Source organism: Pleurodeles waltl, chromosome 10 (genome assembly GCF_031143425.1).
Source record: "Pleurodeles waltl isolate 20211129_DDA chromosome 10, aPleWal1.hap1.20221129, whole genome shotgun sequence".
Taxonomy (NCBI): Eukaryota; Metazoa; Chordata; class Amphibia; order Caudata; family Salamandridae; genus Pleurodeles; species Pleurodeles waltl.
Genome location: NC_090449.1, coordinates 75,235,973 through 75,255,445, shown reverse-complemented (window position 1 = coordinate 75,255,445; position 19,473 = coordinate 75,235,973). Strand labels below are relative to the sequence as shown.

The window sequence follows — 19,473 nt, the reverse complement described above, 5'->3', positions numbered from 1 at the left end:
GGAGAGGAGAGCATGTGTGGGGATAATGTTACGAGACTGCTTCATGTCTGCAGCGGCGCAGTGCACCAGTTCTGTGGTTTTCCTAAACAAATTATTGCATACATGTGTGTTTTAAAAAGAAAATATTAAGTCGGGTGAACCAGGACTACAACTCCCAGGAGGCACTAGATTGGTAAATGAAATGCAAGAATTGAAAGCATGCATCCATGGTGTCGTGTGATCACCTGAAAACGTCTCACATGGAGCTCATTTAGCGCAGACTGAGCTAGTGAATGGTAAAGGTGCGTGGGGGTCGGATTGTGGCTTAACAAAAGAATGTGTACAAAATCGGGTCTGGAAGGTCGAGGGCTGCAGGGTCCTCGTGGCTTCAGAGGCAAAGGGGGTGGGGGGGAGCTGTTTGTGAGCTTCCTTAGGGATGGACGATGAGGTGCTCCCTGAAATTAGACTGGATCTACTTTCTGAGATAGGAAGTTCAGTTCACCAAAAATGCCTGAGGTAGCTGAAGTGACGTAAATTAATAAAAATGCACAAAAACCCAAGACGAACGTTACTTTAGGTTGCATGCCCTTTGACCTCTGTGGTATCACAGGAAGTATCATCAATATAACCATTTGCTCTGATGGCTCCAGATGAGTGTATTTTTTCAGCATACTGTTGCAAGCGAGTTGTGTTTTTCTGGATGGGAAGATACTTTACATGCGTGTCAAGTTTACCAATTAACTGTTCTGTGTCCAAATAAACGTGCATTTTCTTCAGAAGTCATAAAATATGAAGGAATTTACTTTTTCCTCCTGCCCCTCTGATTTACATTTTTGTTCTAATTTTTTTTCTCAAAATATTTTAAGCTGAACAGTGAGAAATAATGGGAGGGATGCGTATGGAGTACGGTGTCTACGTGACACGTGTCGTCTGAAGTTTACATTTTCCAACTTCTCGCTACATGAAAGAATGAAATGAACGCAACAGAATGTTCTTCACTATTTAATGGTTTTGTATACTTAAGAAGTTGAAATTATGAAACATAGATAAAAAAAAATAGCTAATAATCATGCTGACTTAAGCGCTCAACCTATGTAAATTACATTTGGCCTCCTCGTGTGGGTATTTCACATGTAAAGCCCTCAGTACATTACAGCAGTATTTGTATAAGCAATTAAATAAACACTCCAGTGTGTGCTTGGTAGCAGTAACTTCCAAGAGGTGTTTTCATTTTAATTTCTCAGACATTATTCCGGTGCTCTGGAGAGCACCGTAACACTTACTATAGGTTCTTTAAGTTCTGGACAACAGAAGCTTTTACCTCTGGCATCCAGCATCTGAGGTCCAGGGTGTGAGCGATCCTTCGATGAATGCCTCTTTACCTCGGAGTGAGCACCACAACCAACATCTCATCGCAGTACCTTCTGATATAGGCTGCGAATATATCATGATCGTTAAAAAGCAATGCGTAAGACCATACCAGTAATTAAATGTCCTCTTCCTGAATTATAGACCTGAGCCTCAAGGCTAAGCCTGTAGTTAGGGGAATCTATGTAATGATCAGTTTAGTTCTTTGTAGAAGGCCTATATTCCAGCTAGTACAGTCCCATGGAGAATAACGTGATCTGAATGATAAGGAAGTAACAGAAATATTAGAAAGAGGACAGGACTTTCACCAGTTGATCTTAGCTGTCTGCTAAGCTGTAGTCTTGAGTGTTCTTATTGTGTTTGGAATTCGACTCCCTTTCCTTGTCTCTCTCTGGTTCTCTTTCCTCACGGCTGTAAGTGGTTCATACTATTATGGATTATATTCACAAACTAAGCTCTGGCATTTGGATATTTCTGACAGGTGTCTTCCTCTGTTCGTTCGTCTTCTCTTCATCTGCTACAAACCTCAATTTCACCTGCAAATCCAGCAAGCCTTTCTTGAAGCCGTTGCCAAATTTAAGGAACAAAATCTCGCTGCACATTGATGCCGCATAGAATGCTGCTGATGGTCATTAAAAATAAAAAATCTGAGAGAAAGGGATGAAAGCCTTGTGGAGAGATGCATAGAAGCATGATTTTTGGCTCTGTGTGCTGTTCTTAAGTTGTTACAACTTTGGCAAAACGGCTTAAAGAACACACATGCTTCCCAATGGTAAAGTAAACGAAGGCTTTAATAGTGTAGGCTTTTAGCAGCAATTACAAATATCACCCTTGGCCTCGCTGATGAATTAACTTAGTCCTAACTCAACCCTCCCCAGTATTACCAGCCCCACTCCTGTTTCCCCTGAGACCGCCATCATTTCAAAGCAGAGCAACTGCGTCGCAGACATATCCGTTGTCTTCAACATCTTTCAGGTCCCTCTCCTATGTCCCTGCTTGTCTCCGAGCTGCAAACTTCCACCTGGCAGGACCCCAGCCGTTCTGTAGTATTGCATCAACACCGCTTTTTCTGCCACAGCCTTGGCCTGTCCAAAAGTAGTTAGGCGCCCAGTCCAGCAAGCGGCCCACAGGTATGGTAAAACTGTTTCCCAGCCATGACGGTCCCCTCCATACAGTTTATCCTGTAATTTCATCCTTCCTCTAAACTGCCATCTTTGTGCACTAATTTTGCCTAAGCCCTTCTTCCACAACCAAAGTACCACCCAACTTTAAAATGACAAACCCAACACTTACATTCTAACGGGATAGGTAGGTGGGTAGGTGGAAACCCTATCTGTAAGGAAACACCACGCAATCGCCTCACATTAAAGGAGCCAAGCTGACCCTAACTTAACTTTTATATAACTCGAAATCCCACCCGACATCCAATCAACCTATCCCTGTTCCTCCTGACCTAAGCTTATGGACTCCACATCCATTATCTATATGGGTTGCTCCTCAGACCTATGTGGATGGGCACATGCCTCCTTTTTAAGTCATTTGAAACCAAACCATGGCTGACCTCTTCATAGCTGTCTAGTGGCCCCATTTCACTTGTGACACGTTCAGCTACGTATGGCTTTTCTGTCAACTTCATGTTTCATTTTGGAAGGCAAAAACGTTTTCAGCATTCTGCTGCAAAGCGTTGTGTTTTTCTCAGTGGGAAGATACTTTTAAATGGTTGTCAAGTTTAAAACTTAGCCGTTTTTTTTTTGTCCAAATAGGTATGCATACTCCTTAGAAGTAATCAAATATGGAGTATACAATTTTCTAGAGACTTTTAGTGTCAACTTTTCATATTAGCACATCAAACACCTAGCTTGTAAAATACTGTTGAATTAAGGCCTAATACTGCCGAGTGGTTATGAATGACTTGGGTCCATTTGGCAACAGTAGGCATGTTATCTGCCCCGGAAGAATAAATAGGTTCAAAAGCTTGTCAGTTTCTAAATTTGAACTTTTGTCAGATGATTAAGGAGGCCGAAACCTTCTAGGATTGTTTGATGGATCTTCTGGCAGTTTATGAGGCTTCTCTGAATTGTTTTTAAGACCTTTGTGTTTACTGGTATGATGTTATGCTTCATGTTTTCTTTTTTTATTCAGACCATATTTTTTTAGTTTTGTTTATTGCTCATTCGTATTTTTATCTGTGAAAAGCTTCGCTGTTTTTTTTGTTGTTGTTTTAATTCAGACTTTTGTGGTTTTTCTGACATTCCATGGTGTTTTTTTCACATCTTTGTTTTTAATGTATGACGTGAAGATTCGTGGGTTTCTATTAAAGCCTTTGCATTTTTTTCTGATACTGTTTCATGATGCTTCATGTTTTTATTAGCACCCTTTTCTCGGACACTGTGGGATGCTATACTAAGTTTCATGTTGAAAACGTTTTCTTCTGTTTTGTGGTGGTTGTCTGGGCTTTCATTCGAACTTGTAAATATATATTTTTTGGCTTTGTTTCACCATGATTTTCTTTTGCAGACAATAAATATATTTTATGAGTATACCCTCGTACAGCATATTTAAACATTTTGTAGTGTGGATCATGTTTTCGAAGTCCATAGAATTTTTACATCCAAATAGATAAGAAGACACCCACTTAGGATGTATGGTCATCAATTCCGAGGTATAGAAGATTTGACTGCATCAATTTAGGTTTTGGAATAAAAAAAAAAATCATCATAGGAAACACCATAAAACTCAGTTAAGCTCAGCCACTCCTCTAAGCAGTGCTTTACCCTAGCTGTGGAGTCCTGAGACAATAGGGCATTTGTAAATTATCATTTGGCGCTAAGTAAATGAGATAATCCTGCATTTGTTTTGAACATGAAAATAATGCCAACGTTTTTCACAGATTTGGGATTGAAGTGGTCCGCATGTAGTCGGCAAGGTGAACAGTGACGTGAAGCTGACTAGCCGTATGAAGTTTCTCTAAAGTTTCTGTGTGTCTTATGACTTTTTGTGTCATCTACTTGGATCATGCCTCACTTTTGAAAACAATCTTCTGGGCAGAATTTCTTCCATACCTGTACCAGGCCTGCCTGCTGTGGCTCATAATTCTCTAGGGATCACCAAGCAATCACTCGCTTATGATGCAACTAGCCTCTTTTTTCTAGGTGTGTATTATGGGTGACCAAAGTCTTCTCTAAAACCTGTCCATACAGACTCCAACAAACCAATCACCTTAATAACTATCTCACAGAATTCTTAGCGTTTCATGAATTTCCTGTGGCTGCAACAAACTTGTTTACCTGGTCCTGTGCTGGCACTGGGACGTGTGCATTTCTCAAAGCTGCTCTGCAAATTATTTTGCAAACCAGCTGCTGTGCCACAGCTGCTCGGATGGCAATGATTGGAAAGTTGGCTTCAGCAAAAGTCAGGAGGCATTGTTTAAATTGTCTCTGGTTAGCTGGAATCCAGTCACCAGCCTCCGTCTTTAATCTTAGCATTATTATGAAGGGCTAAGTGGCTGTTTGACTTTAGTGATGGTGTGCGAATACATATAGCTGGAGATGAACAGTCATGCTTAATGAGTCTGCTCCTGCATGCCAGTAAGAGATGTGGTTAAGTTGTTGGCTGTGGCACCCAGAGACTCATCGCCTAGTTAAGACTACTCATGATTACACAAATAGTGTGATCGTGGGAAACTCCATCTTTTTTTGCGTGCCACAGTGCTTTAAATATGAACATTTAGCATGCTTGGAAGCCAGCACTTATCATTATGGCGCTCTGCATGAATTACTTTGATATTTGCATGTTGACTATTTGGGAATTGTTTGCTGATCTCAAGAAACACATGACTGGTGGTGGGGCCTAGGATTTTCAGACCTCCAAGTTGTTGCTGTTCTGGAGGTTGGGGGCTTTGGCACCGAATGTTTATGATCGGAGTCCATCGGGCACAAAGGTCAGGAAGCAAAGATGGCCGTCATGGATGGTTCTGGCACTTTAATTGTGTGATGGGCAAGGCAGAGAATTCAATGTTTTTGACCACTATCTGAAGTTCAAGGGGTGGAGCCTTGGATCATAAGTGCTGCTGACAGGAAAGTCAGTGGTGTTTGTGATATGAGGATTCTCATGCTGGTTGGGTGTGGGATCACTGATATTTTCAGGCCTCCCAAGTGCTGCTAGTATAGAGGTCACAAAGACTGGATGCTGCTCCTGTGTGCTGCTGGTCTAGTGTCAATACTATTTAGGTTCCCATTATTATGGAAATTGTTGTGGAGCAGCCTCAAGGTATCTTGTTGCAGTACATAGAGGAAGGATGGAGCTGGTGTCGCAGTAGAGATAAAGGCACTGGTGCTACTTCTTGCCAGACTACATCACCATTCCAGCCATTAACAAGTATCCGCTGTACTCCTTTACTTGCCTTCTCAGCATGTGACGGTAATAGAATTCCAAATCATGCCACGTTCATTAACCAAAGCTACTTGTGTACGCTTATACATCACTACTGGCGAAATCTATACTTAAGGCATCCGAGTGTGGATTCTGACACTTGCCTTACCACAGTATGCAATAAGGCACTGTGAAGTTTGATTTTTCTGATGGCAGTCCTTATGGACAGCGACATTTGATTTATCTGGTGAAAAAGGTACTGATTAAGGGTACAGTTTTATAATGGTCATACATTGTCACAGGCTGGCAATTCCTGGATTTCCCAAGCCCAGAGGAAGTCTTGTTTAGTCGAAACACGTTTTGGCTGTATTGTTTGACCAGACGGGTTATGTGAATACATAGACTGTACATTTTCTGTGGATGAATTTTTACCATCTATGTTAACTCCACAGTATTTTGTGTTCATTGGACTGGCTAGGTGATTCATGCTAAATATTGGCATGTCGATACATCGGATCATGTACTTTTTGATGATCATATTTATGTCATGTATTTTGTAATAAACGGAAAACACATTTTTTGATATAATGTTTTGACTCATTAGTTTGCTCCGGACTACTATACAATACGCTTATGCATCAAAACTGAAGACCAATGAAATTTGCTTGTCTCGTCTCCTGCTTGTTTTAGGCACTACATTAGCAATAGTTTTTCTCATTCTCTGACTTTACCCCTATTCTGTAATGACACCCTTGGGTTGTCCTAGGCCTTTCTGAATTCACATAACCTTCAGATGGAGTGCATGCTCCGTGGCCACCAGCGTACAATTGATGGCTCATGGGTTTGATGCTTCATGGGTTTGACTGCATGCTTGACTATCTGCACAGGTAGTTTAATCTGCTCTGCTTTTTTTCCCCCTGAAGCATTTCATAAAGTTCAGTTTGTGTTTGATTAATAGCAAAATACATTGAAGTAGAAGCTCAGTTCTCCTGTCCCGGTAATATTTAAGATCTTATTTCACATGTTCTCAATGTTGAAGGTCGCAGAGGACATTGTATAATCGCGAAGAGGAGAGATTGACTCTTGTAGCTGGAGGTAGGACAGCCTGCCCGTACTGAAACTGTGGGAGTTTGATGGCTCCGTAGAGTAGGAGACATCTGTATGTCTCAATAGGAGGTGGTAGTGAGCCTTACAGCTTTGCAGCTGGAGGAGGGTGTGAACCAAATGCTTCTAGCTGAGAGCTGGATGTGATAGTTAAAGGAAGAAGAGACTCAAGTGACACTAGTTGAGTGTACAGAAAGAGGTCCTCTGTACTGGACAGTGGAAAGAGATGACTTATCCATAATCTGACAGTAGGCATGATTAATACATTTCCTGGATGAGGACAGGAAAAAGCCACTCTCGCATGTAGTTGAGAGTATGAGAGAGGTAACGCCTCTAAAAAATGAGCCTTTTGCAGACCTCTGCATGGAGGAGCCCTGCACCTCTGTGTTTGAAGGCAGGGGAAGAATAGGGCACTTCTGTAGGTCTGGGTAGGAGAGAGCAAGGCAGCTGTATTCAGTCATTACCCTCGTTGATGAGGACAGAAGAAAGCTGGTCATCTCGACCGCCGCAGATGAGTGTACAGAATAGCTGAACACACTTATGTGAGACAGGCACCTCTATACTTGAGAGCTGTAGAGACAAGAGCATGTCTAAAAATACAGGTAAGAGAGAGCCAAGCACCACTATATATTGGTTGAGAGCTGTACAGCTCTACAGATGCAGATAGGAACCAGACAGCCGAGTATCTTTATCAATTAGAGTACTGGAGATGAGGATTTCTGTATGGTCGAATCTGGCACCTCTGTACTTGAAGGCTGGATAGAAAAGTCTGCTTGATTGTTAAGGTTCACGTTAATTCTATAACTCAAATGATACACCTGATGGCTGTAGCTTGAAGTACATGGAGTAGAAATAGATCTATGTGTGTTGGCTGAAACCTTCTTCCTTCGGGCCCATGGATTCGCGGATCGGATGAAAAAAAAAATAATTGGGCAATTTTCTTTTGCCCACGTGAGGACCTCTCTGTGTCCTATGGGGTCAGGATACCTGTATCCTGACCCCATATGTGTTTTTCCCCTCATCTTCTCCAACCCCAAGCCAATGCTACAAAGAAAATGGCGGATTAAGTTTTGTGTCAGGTTGTGGCCAGTCAATCAGGGCCTTGCTTTTTCCCTCAAATCCACAAATCTGAATTTGCGAATCTACTGCGCTAGATATGTTTACTCTAATAGCTCAAACTACTGAACGGATTTACACCAAACCAAAAAAGCATAAACTGCGGAACAGAATCTAGCTTGTGCCAAATTTCTTGTCATTCCGTTCAGCGGTTTGGGCTGTAGGCGTGTCTAAAGAATGAAAAGCCCTTATAGACCCAGAATAGAGAAAAAGGGTCGTCCCCCCCCCCCCCCCCACCCTTTATTTTGGCCCCTGCTTCACGGATCACCCCAAAACTTTAAAGACAGCAGCTGAACTGACCAAAGTATAAGTTTTAAAAATTTCATGAAGATTCATCAAGCGGCGCCAAAGTTATAGGCAAAACAAAAAACGCTTCCTCTATGGAAAAATTTCAAAACTATAACTACCTAGTGGTGACCACATCAAACCAATCTATCTGTGCCTTTTTTTAGGCACGCTCCAGTGTGTCATGCATTTGAGCACTTTCAAAATGATGCAGTAGCTGTCTCGTGTGTTCCTCGTTAGCAGACTTCAGAGTTCTGGTGGCTTATTTGGCCACAAAGCGAAAAGGATTCTGATTCATAAGTGCCACCTGAACAAACAGGTGCCATTTTTTTTCGATCATAATGCATTTGTTACCAGTTCATTGTTTAATATTACAAGTGAAAAATAACTCTCAAGTTCACATGTTTCGTATCACGAGTAATGAGATTTCTGTGAATTATGGAAAATAGGTTTTTGTGACATGCGTTTGCATTGAGAGTTTTGAAATCGCTGCTGTTAAGAGCCTAACAATAGCTGGCATTTAATATCCTATACTCGGGGCTTCCGGTTTTGTGTTTAACACTTCTGTATTGATCCATATTTGTTTTTTTTGCTCCCTGTGCTTTTTTTATCCAAGTTATGTCCCGTGGCACATTTATGCTACTCAGTTTCCACATTTGTTTAAACAATGCTTGTACAGTCAGGCGTGGACACCTGTGGGGCTTTGTGTGTGCGCAGCCGTATACAAAACAACCGTACACGCCTCTGAGAAGACGACCACTGTCTTTCACGCTCATGTGCTTATTTGAGTCTGCTTAATAATCCTCATTAGTTTCAGATTTTTACATTTTTGCACTAAGTTAAGACCTCAAAAGAGATGGTTTCTACCTGTGTAAAAATCAGCAAAAACTGGGAACCTTAAGTTTAATGCACTTTTGTCACTTCCTAATGAGTCTGAGTTGATGATAATCGATATTTGGACCCTGGCACTTTCTCTGCATGTTAAATACTCCTTCAATTTCTTGTATTGGCTTTCTCATGCTCAAAAGACCTGGTATGGATTGCAAGGTAAAAATGGGCTGTTGAAAAGGGAAAAAGACTCTCTGACAGAAATTACAGTCTTCTCAGATCTAATATGCTTTCTTAAAGCCCATGGGATATCTCATGAGGCAAAGCACTTGTTGGCTAATAGTTTTATCTACATGGAATCATCCATCAATATTGCATCTATAAAATTAGTGTGACCAATAACCAAGACCAGAAATGAAAGCAGGGCGTTCTCTGATCTGAATATTATTTCTTATTGGATAATTAAACTGGACATACGAGGTCACTTCCAGAGGATCCCCAGAGCACCCCTGTATAAATTAAGCCAGTTGAGAAGGTGATGAAAGCTACAGAATTTAGTTTGATTCAAGTATTTAATCTCTGGTGAATTCCCACATGCAGCCTTAACAGGAGTGTAGATTCCCATAGGCCTGAACTGCCATGAGATATTGCTTAGTCTATTGATGGATGTTCAAAAGTGAATGACAAGTTGCTAGGACACCAGAGTATTTACAAGGAACTTTGGAGAACAGGACCATTAATCCAAAAGAATTACGAGGGCATTACCACATGGAGATCTAAAGGGATTTGAAAAGGTTGATCAGCTGATTTCTTAAATGGCAGGAGAGATATTGGTGATGCCGGAGATGAGTTCTATATCTTCTGAGCTCTGCCTTAAAAGGCTTGGTTTGGAGTTTTGCATTTTCTGGCCACATATCTGCCATGGGGAGCAGATGCGAAGCAAGAATACCATGTGACGGAAGGAAAATGAGCCCCCGAGTCACTGTTTCGGCGTTGTGGTGCACTGAGCTGCACATACACGTCGGCCCAGTGCCATCGCTGCTACTGTACTAATGCTGCATGTGTCCCTACCCGGGGCAGGTAAATTCACCTGGAGAGGCACAAGGTGGCATGCCTTGAGGCCATGCTACCCAACCAGGGCTTAAACTTTAGACCAGATCGACCTCGCTTTCAGATCAGCAGGCCCTGCCTAACCCTTAACCTGGAGTTGTGACCCCAGGTGTGTAGAGAGCCCTGCAATTAAGTGCCTTCCCTGAGAACCAGTTGACCCCCAGTGCACAAAAGAAAATTCAAAACTCTGCCCTGCTGGTCCTCTCTGATTTCTGTTCACCTTTCCACCACCTGTATCAGGTGCCCCTGGCATGCTTCCAGGCTCACCCCTGCCCTGAGGATTATAGACGGATCACGGTTCTGGGGTGGGGGCAGCAGGCCTCTGTTCTGTCTTTGGCGTGGGGTGGGCTCCCATATCGGCTTTTCCATCATTACTCCGACTCTCTGGCCCGGAGATTATAAAATTAATCCCTTTCGCAGCTGTCTTCAGAGATTCCTTGGGTTTTTCATTTATTCCTTGTTTTTTTTCTGTCTTTTGCATTTTTTCCCTGTCTTGTGAGGAAGAAGTCAGTGCCCTTGTGGTGATTAATCGTCTTTAATTTCATATCTAAACTGTGCTTCTGTTTGCCACTAGCAATCCTACTCCCCAACTTAACTGACAAATGATATGAGAAGGGCTCCTAAATTGCCCTTTTCCTCGAATTCGGAAGCCGTCCCCGAATTTGGAAGGAGGCTGTTCTCAGTCCATGCCTTGGCTGTCTGAAAGAATGCCTGCAGATAAATTTTTTTTTGGCCTCCTCCTTTTGCAGATTTTTTTTTATATATATATATATACATGGCGCAAAATCGACCCAACAGTATTGGAGCGCTTTACGTGAGCACCTGTTACATTACACAAGGGCATTTTTTTTTTTTAAGACACCAAGAGGACTTTAAGGGCCTGATTACAACCTTGGAGGATGGGAGACTCCCGCCTACAGTTTTACAAGTTCCATAGGATATAATGGCATGTGTAATATGGCAGATGGGAAATCAGTCACATTTGTGATGGAGTATCCCATATAACAAGGTTGTAGTCAGGCCCGAAGTGTTTTACCTATGTACCCTTGTGAAGGATTAGAGTTTGGGGCATTGAGGCTGAGGGAGCCATTAGAGTCAAGTGAAGTTGACAAATTTAGCTGACATCGGAGGATAGATGAGTGCACACTGGGGGTGTGTAAAATGCCCGTATAGGAGAAGGTGGGTGAAATACAGCAATTTGAGGTTGCAAGTGGACCACTGTAAGTAGAGGTTGCTGGTGGCATTTGAAGGTGGGGCTGTGGAAAAACAATGTAAGTTTGAGTTGATTGGACAAAACACATGAGTTGTTGGGGGGAGGAGGGGCACCTAAAATTGACGTTTCAGAAGGGTTTTATCACCTGAAGGTAAGGGTGTAGGGGATGAGAAAACTTGTGAACTTCAGATTCCTATATCAAGGAACTCCTGAGGTGTTGGGGATGCACATTAAGAAGTTAATGCTGCTTGAAGGAGCACTTGAAGTTGTCAAAAGGAGAGAGGGTGCACACTTCAGGGAAACCACAAAAAAATCCTGGCATTCAGGTTTGAGCTATAGGTGCTCCAGACTTTGTTGTAAGGTAGAATTTTCACATGTCTGAGCACACAGTGCTGTGTCTGAAGTTTGCGGGAAGATCTCAATCTAGCCAAGCCCACCTGTCAGTTCTTCCAGCTTTGAAGGCACGTGAGAGTGTTATGGAGGACCAGTACTCATACCATTCTCCTTCAGGTTCTTATGTGGGATCTCCAAAATCGATGTAATATCCACAGGGAAACAAATGTCCTTTGTCAGTATCTAACACCAGAATCTTCAAACTTTTATTAACCCTGGTAACCCGAAAAATGCAAGGTTTGTTAAGAGCAAGACCCTAAACCCATGCTAAGAAGACCTGCAATGAGAAATCTATGAGGTTGCAGAGTAGTAGAGTATTTTCCATGTCTTCCAGGAAAGCGTAAAGTACTAACAGGCATTTAGCCCCTTGTGTGTCATTTTTTATGTTTTATATTGTCCACACAACCTCTTTCCGTTTTCCCATTCCAGAGAGCTGGGGGCAGAGAGGAAGGAGGGAATGATTTAGAGTAAGTATGGGAGTGCACATGAAATGTGGTATTGGGGTTAAAAAGCGTAGAAAGGGTATGTGGGTGAAGGGGTCATGAAGTCCTAAGATCTGAGATGTTAAAGGAAGGGGTTACTGGCGAAGAATGAAATTATGTTGCCACTTATAAAGTGCACTCATTCTCTGGGTATGACCATACGGGAGGAGAACTTAGGGGAAATAGTTTGAGGTTGAAATTTAAATTGAGGATACCAGTGAGACAAATCACATATCAACAGTGACCTAGACGTTGGTGGCGCTGAGTGTGCTGCTGGACCTGATGGAGAAATCCCTGAAAAGGTTTAGCTGCACACTTATAAGAAAAGAAACATGTCAGTTTGCAACCATTTCACTGAAATGCAGGCTATAGGCACCCCTCTGCCCCCGACGGCCATTTTCCACACTTCTACAACAAAACAGCCTAAGACCACACCTTCAAATTTTGGTTAGATTTTACAATCTCATGTTTTAGTTATTAAGTATCACAGCAAACGTTATGCTACAACACACAAAACAGAATTAAGATTTTTCACCTTGTACTTAATGTTAACAGAGTCCACTCTGCATCGTGTCACCTCACCCTTCTACCACCACAGCAACAAACTTCTGGGAACTCCTGGTTGGCATGTACCCGGATCACCCCTCCACCAACTCTGTCCCTTCGCTGTTGGTTGCGGCGAGGCGATGGGCAGTCCATGGGTGAAATGAGGTGACAAATGGCTGAGGCTCAATCTCGCCTCCCTTTTGAGTGCTGCCCCGTGCAGCCCCACCCCTCGACTTGCTGCATCTGCAAGACTCGCAACACCACGAGGACCAGGGTCTTGCAATGCAGCTGCCCATGTCCGCCAACCGAGGAGAGGCTTACCAAGTGGCCCACCATAAGTGTCAGCTTGCCCCAGTTGGGGCGAGCATCATGGCATCCCTTTCCTTGCCACCCTTCCTCCCCATCGTGCAAGGATCTTCCAGCGTCTTCTATGTACATGATCAGTGCATTTTCTGTAAGGCCCAGAGCTGAAGATACCTAGATGGAGGCAATATCCTTGGATAGTCAGTGTTTTTAGAAACTAACACCAAGGAACCGGAGTATGTGTCTGGAGACAGTGTAGATGGGGGACTTGACAAGTTCACACACATCATTTGCGTACATGACCCAGGGTTTCTAGGAGTACAGCTGTCTATGCATTGAGACAGGCCCTGCGTCACTCTTAAATTGCAAAGACTAAACCTACGGTACCTACCTTGTACTATTCAGCTTACACACCCCTCTTTAGGTTAGCTTAGGAGTTGGGGCTGTTGGAGGGTCTGTTGCTGTTTTTTCCCTGTGAGCCGAGGAAGGAGACTACCATTGTGGTGATTGAGAACGCTGTATGGAAGGTTTCTACTTCACATTCATGTGAATGAAGAGGAGGGAATGCAGCAACTTGTTTCTCGAGAGAAAGTAATGTTGAGTGTTGTCTTGATTTCGTAAAATGCACGGTGATCGCAAAATGCTGTGGGGCTCGTGTATCTCCAAGGAAAGCTTGAAGATGAACTAAAGCAGGTCCAGTGTGGCCAAAGGAAGGGTGTTTTCTGTCTTGACATTGTAATGAGTCATGGCCATCGTGCTTGTGACCAGGAAAGGACCCTTTGTTCCAGTCCTGGCATCCTTGGTCTTTGAGAAGTTACAATGAAAGTGTGTGAATCTATAAAGGTTCTGTTGCTGTGACATAATGTACCATTTAATAGACATTGAAATTTACAGAATTTTTGGACTGTAGTTATTGTGATAACTGGTATTAGGCTGTTTTTCGTTGAAACTGAGTTTATGCAGAATTTCTGTTAATCATTCGATCCTTCTCAAGCTAACTTTGATCTCTGTTCAGTTTGGTTGTGGTTACTAACAGGTTCTCTTCCCCGCTTTATACCTGTTTGTTTGTTTTTTGTCTTGCATTTATTTGTTATATGTGTAGTTGGATCTAGATTTATTGTATGGGAAACCCCTTGTTGCTTTGAGAGACATGTTCTGGTCAGCTATAACACAAAATTTTAAGCTGAGTGTAGAAGTTGCAGATGCGTGCACTCCATTCAGTGAACCTCGGTGTTTGGTAATGCAAAGAAGCGTATGAGAACTGAAGCCCAACGTAAATAACTTTTTCTTTGTTATGTGCAAACTGTACAAATGCCGTGGTTGTGCACTTTGAATGGTTATTTGTAATAAACGCAAGCACAACCAGATTCCTGTCGGTCCCATATTGTCTCCACTCGCTTGACAACTTTTTAAGTTGACCTGTTTTGGGTCTTAATGGAGAACACCTCCAGTAAACTCTGTCTGGCCTGCAGTGCTGACGGTATTTGCTATATATATATATATATATATATATATATATATATATATATATATCTGAAGATCATTGCTCTTCCCCCTGCAATGCCTATTTTTTTTTTTGTGTGGACTGTTTGTCTTCACAAAGCATGGGCGGGAAGAGAGCTTTCTTATCGTCCTTCTGTGTGCAGGCCAGCTGTGATATTGGATATTAAACCTTCTACAGTACACAAATAGCCTCAATAAAAACGCATCAAAACTTTAGTACCAAGACCTCTTCCTGGTATGGTTTGTAAATAATTAGTATCTAGAATGTGCCCTCAATTTGTCCTTGCTGGTGTCTGGCCTTCTCAAAGTTGACTGAGTTACATTTTTTTTTTAAGCTTCTGGAGTTCACCTTTAACCTCCAGAAAGAGACTTGGCATGCTTTGTACTACTTCTGCCTCGGTTTTGAAATTCGAAGTAATTGGTTTTGCCAGATATGAAAACTGTGCATAGTTCTCCCATACCCAGAAAAAAGTCTGTAAAAAGTGGCTTATGTAACTGTTAAGTTAAATATTTACTAAATTGTTTCAGAAGAGTCCGATCTCTTCACTTCGTTTCATGTTTTTAGAGAAGTGTGCTTTTGTTCTGCGTGTGCAATAGTCACCAGGTCCTCCCCTCCTCCGTGGGTCTGTGGAGCAAGCGTGCACTGCCCGTTATGATGTTTGCAGTATGTGCTATGGCCCACCGGGGTTTATCTAAAGGCCAAGCCCTTTTACCCAGGTGGCATTAAAGCTGACAGGGTGAGCTAAAAGCGACAGATGCATCGACTATAGAGACGGAACATCTTCAGGAGCCACCTTGACCATGTCCTGACTCAGTAGGAATGTCAGGCAGTTTGAAGTGATGCTCGGACTGCCGAAGTGGAATACTGTGTGCGTTAATAGGCCACTACTGATCATGCACACATAGAGGCAAAGGAATAACCCACAGAATGAGGGCGATTTTACCTTTTATAGTAACTTTATATTCTCCGTCTTTGACTTCAACATTCTCCTTTTGCCTACTTTTTTCATCACCCCCTGTTTGTGCAGTCAGCATACTTTTGTGCTGAATTAGACTCCTTCCTCGCTCCACGATCCCAGTGGAAGGGGTTTCCTAATCTCCACTCCTGACGGCGGTATTTCCTGGTGATCTCTAGAACCCGAGAAGGCAACTCTTCTCTTGAAATGAGGCCTCGGCCACAGGAATGTGAGCAGCTCTTATGAAGCCCTAACATATAGAATATTAAAATGCATGTTATTGCTGGGCCTTGGGAGGGTTTTCACTCTTATTTCATCATACTTGTTACTGCGGCCGCCTGCTGGCTTCTGGGGTCAGAATTTATTAAAACAGAAACCAGGTAGCTAAGGGAGTCCAGGGCGTGACCATGCTGCCCTGGCACTGTTAAAGGCCAGGCGCTCTTGTGCTGGAAGGAATCTGGGGAGCCATCGGTCCTCCTTTGAAAACATTGGATGGGAAGTACACAGCAAGGTGTGGTGATAACTTCTAAAGAATGACTGATCCTGGGAGGGTGTGTGGGTCCTCTGTCTGGGGCCAGCCAATCTTGGCCACACTGCACGGCATGCTGGAGACCTAGCGGGCGGGACATCTACTCGGCATTTTTAGTGTCCCAGGTCTGGAGGATCAAATCTGTGTTTTCACAGTATCTTTTTTTTTTTCGCAATGTTATTCATGTTCAGCATAAACTGTTAGGTTTTGTGTAGGCGCTTATACACGCCAAATGGATTCTTGGCACTTTTGGAATAACCCGGTGTTGCATGATGTACTTAAAGATTGATCATTTCCCATCAGAATCGCCCTGCTCCACGTTTGGCAGTAACTTGGAAATGAATTCCACACTGTACATGCAGCTTTGAAAAAGCCACGCCACCTAGAACAGAACATATGCCGATGGGACTTGTTCACAACACCCTGCATCAGCAGAGTCCCAGCAGCACAAAGGAACAGCGCTTACCTGATGCCACAGGTGGGTATCAGCCTGGTCACAGCGACACTGACCACTGAATAACGCCATCAAAGCATCCCTAATCGTATACTAGACCGAGCGCTTTAACACCGTCCGGATGTAGCATTTGGGTGAGTGTCAGTGTGCCACAAGTGCACTCTCCCTCGCCAGCATCCTCCACCACCCTACAGCAGGCCACTGCAAACAGATCTCCCAACCCCCACCAGCACAAAACTCATAGACCAGTGGCTTATTTCATGGGCTCACCAACCTTGCACACACGTAATACAGACATTATAGTCTCCCGTGCAACCCCGAGGCAAATATCCCGCACTGCTCGCAAGCATCACCAGCCACACCCAGCAAACCTCCAACACACTGAATTACCACAAACAAGATGATCAACTATATTCAGGATGCTTGAAAATGACAGAGCATCCACTAAGCAGACTTCCGCCTGTGATGGAATCCACAGTATCATTGCACGAAGGTGGCGGCCCCCTTCGGCCCTCTAAGGCCATACTAATGGCAGAGGAGTGTCCCTTACCGACGCTGGACGTGTGCGCACATACTTGTCCATCTCACCGACCACAAATGCAAGAATGGGCTTCGGTGAAACGCCACCCAAAGCTCTGGGCCCAGACTGACTTGTTCTGCTTCCGGAACAGCGCCGCCCTCGACATTCTTAGTGGATTTACAGCTGCAAATGTCCGCTTTTTTTCTAAAGCGATATTGTTCACGTGATGTTTGTGGTTCACTGTGCTTTTCTGATTTAAAATTGGTGTGTTTTGTGGTCTTTGCGTGCAGAGAACAAATCCCCTTCGATCCTCGGTACGTGGCACGGCCTGTGTTTTTGTAATCCGAACTAACCGAGGCTGAAGTAAACCTGCTAGAGCCAGGGAGGCCTGGGACCGGCCTCCCAGGGCCGCGGAAGGGTCCTTTCTCGTGCACAGTGGGTTTGGGGATGTTGGCTCAGTTGCTTTCCTAGTTTCCTTACACTGTAATAGCCCGTCCGCAAGGGGGTAGACCGTTTCGAACGAAGTTTGGAGAACTTTTCTTTCAAAGGAAAAACAAAACTTAACAAAAATACAGCACACTTGTGTTTGCAGCTAGACAATTGCCCTGCTAATATTTTACACAAGTCGGTAGTGCCCAGATTCGAATATTTGCTTTTGGACAGTGCTTAATTTGTAACAAAATAAGTGCCAGGTCCCTAGGCAGGGTCCGCTGCAGCCTGCACCACGGAATGCCCCCGCCGCCAGTGACGGTTCCAACGCAACTACTAACCAGGACACTCATGCAAGTACGACAGTTCAGACTATTCCAGACCCCCAAGGCTATAACCATGGCTTGGTTGGCAGGTATTTGTCATTTTTAATGTATTCTGAATTATAAAGGACATATTTCATGCTCATTTCTAAATTAGCGCTGCCTTCTGTCAGACTCTCATAAGCACTGGTGTAGATAATTAAGTGCCGGTGACGAGCACCGAAAACCACCGGCTCAAATTAAGCACTGCTTTTGGAGGTTTCTGAATATCAAATCCCAGTTTGAAGTCTGTGTTCAACCATTGCACTCATGGGTGTGCAAGCCTCACAGTAAACTGAATCCCTTGCATTCTCATCCTTGCAAAGCTTTATAGGAGGAGAGCGTCTATCCTTCCAACTGCCCCCTATTCTGACATGACAGATTTCATAAGCAACAGTATGCTGATTCTAAGCTGGTAGCAGGAATGGGTCCAGCTCAGCATTGTGTCCTCCAAAGGGAAGTCCTGCCATTTAAGCCAAATTTTAGAAGTCTGGACTTTAAAGATCCAAAGGTAAATTGGTGTCTTCCCTTAAATAGATGGCATTGTGCTCTCAAACCTTGAATGTGGCATTGTAGCGCCCTACACTTTTCAAATTCAGGGCAGATCATGGGAGGAAGGCCACATACACAGACAGCACTACAGTATATCAGTCCATAATACTTTCATTTTTAAGCATAGTTCGCAAAAGGGTGCCGAAAGAGAGGTCTGCACATACTTTACACACACTTTTACCCTCGCCAATTTTAGCTCTGCCCCACAGCCAGCCAGCTGCCTGTTGTCTAAACACCTCTTGTGGACCAATCCAAAAACTTACAGTGGGCATTTGGCTTCCTGTGTGGATGGAAGGAGATTATTGAGAGAACAAGATTGATGGCCCTTCGTTTAAAATTGTTCGGCATCTGGCCACTCATTTGCTTGCTTCTTATTCAATGGCTTTCCTTTTCTTGTGTTTATCCTACTCCTGGAGCAATAGCCCTTTGGTTGGATGGCTTGTGTACTTCCACTTCCTGCATGCGAGTAAACGGCTTGTCTTTTCATTTCTGCATTCCGTTTGGTACGCATGTGTTTTCTTGATTTTTTTGTTCTCTCCCATATGCGTTGCTTCTTTCTTAAATCCCAGTCTCCTGGGCTGTCCTATTGCGCCTGCTCCCGGTATGTCTGTTGCCTCCTCCACTCCCCACAGTCTGATTTTTCATTTCTTAAACCCCACTATCACCAAGTGTCCTTTTGCGCTCCCACTCTCCTTTGCTCTCAATTGCACCTGCTTTGCTCCTCATCTGTCCCCCCCCCCCCCACCATTTTCACCCCAAGGGCATTCACTTGTGAACCTTCTGCACCTGTTCCACTGTTGCTCTGCACCTCTCCTCTGCTGCTCCTTCACTTCTCCCTACCCCTAGCACCCCTCCCCTACTTTTTAGTAGGACCTGGCAGTTACAATCTGCTGTCAGTCCGCTTCGTGTTCAAAAAGCTGTTACGTACATGTTGACCTTTTTTTTTTTTTATTTATTATTTATTTTTTTTGTAATATAGTACTCCCAGGTTGATATCACTCCCAGATTGGTATCTGCAATCTTGGAATGGTAAATTAAAAAAAACAAATAATAAATAAAAAAACATACTG

At 43.4% G+C, this 19,473-nt stretch overlaps 1 protein-coding gene across 2 annotated transcripts in view; it reads left to right on the top strand.

The window, feature by feature from the left end:
- The window catches only part of NHERF2 (NHERF family PDZ scaffold protein 2), a 232,889-nt gene that overhangs the window by 25,649 nt on the left and 187,767 nt on the right, over nucleotides 1-19,473 (top strand). The window lies entirely within an intron of this gene.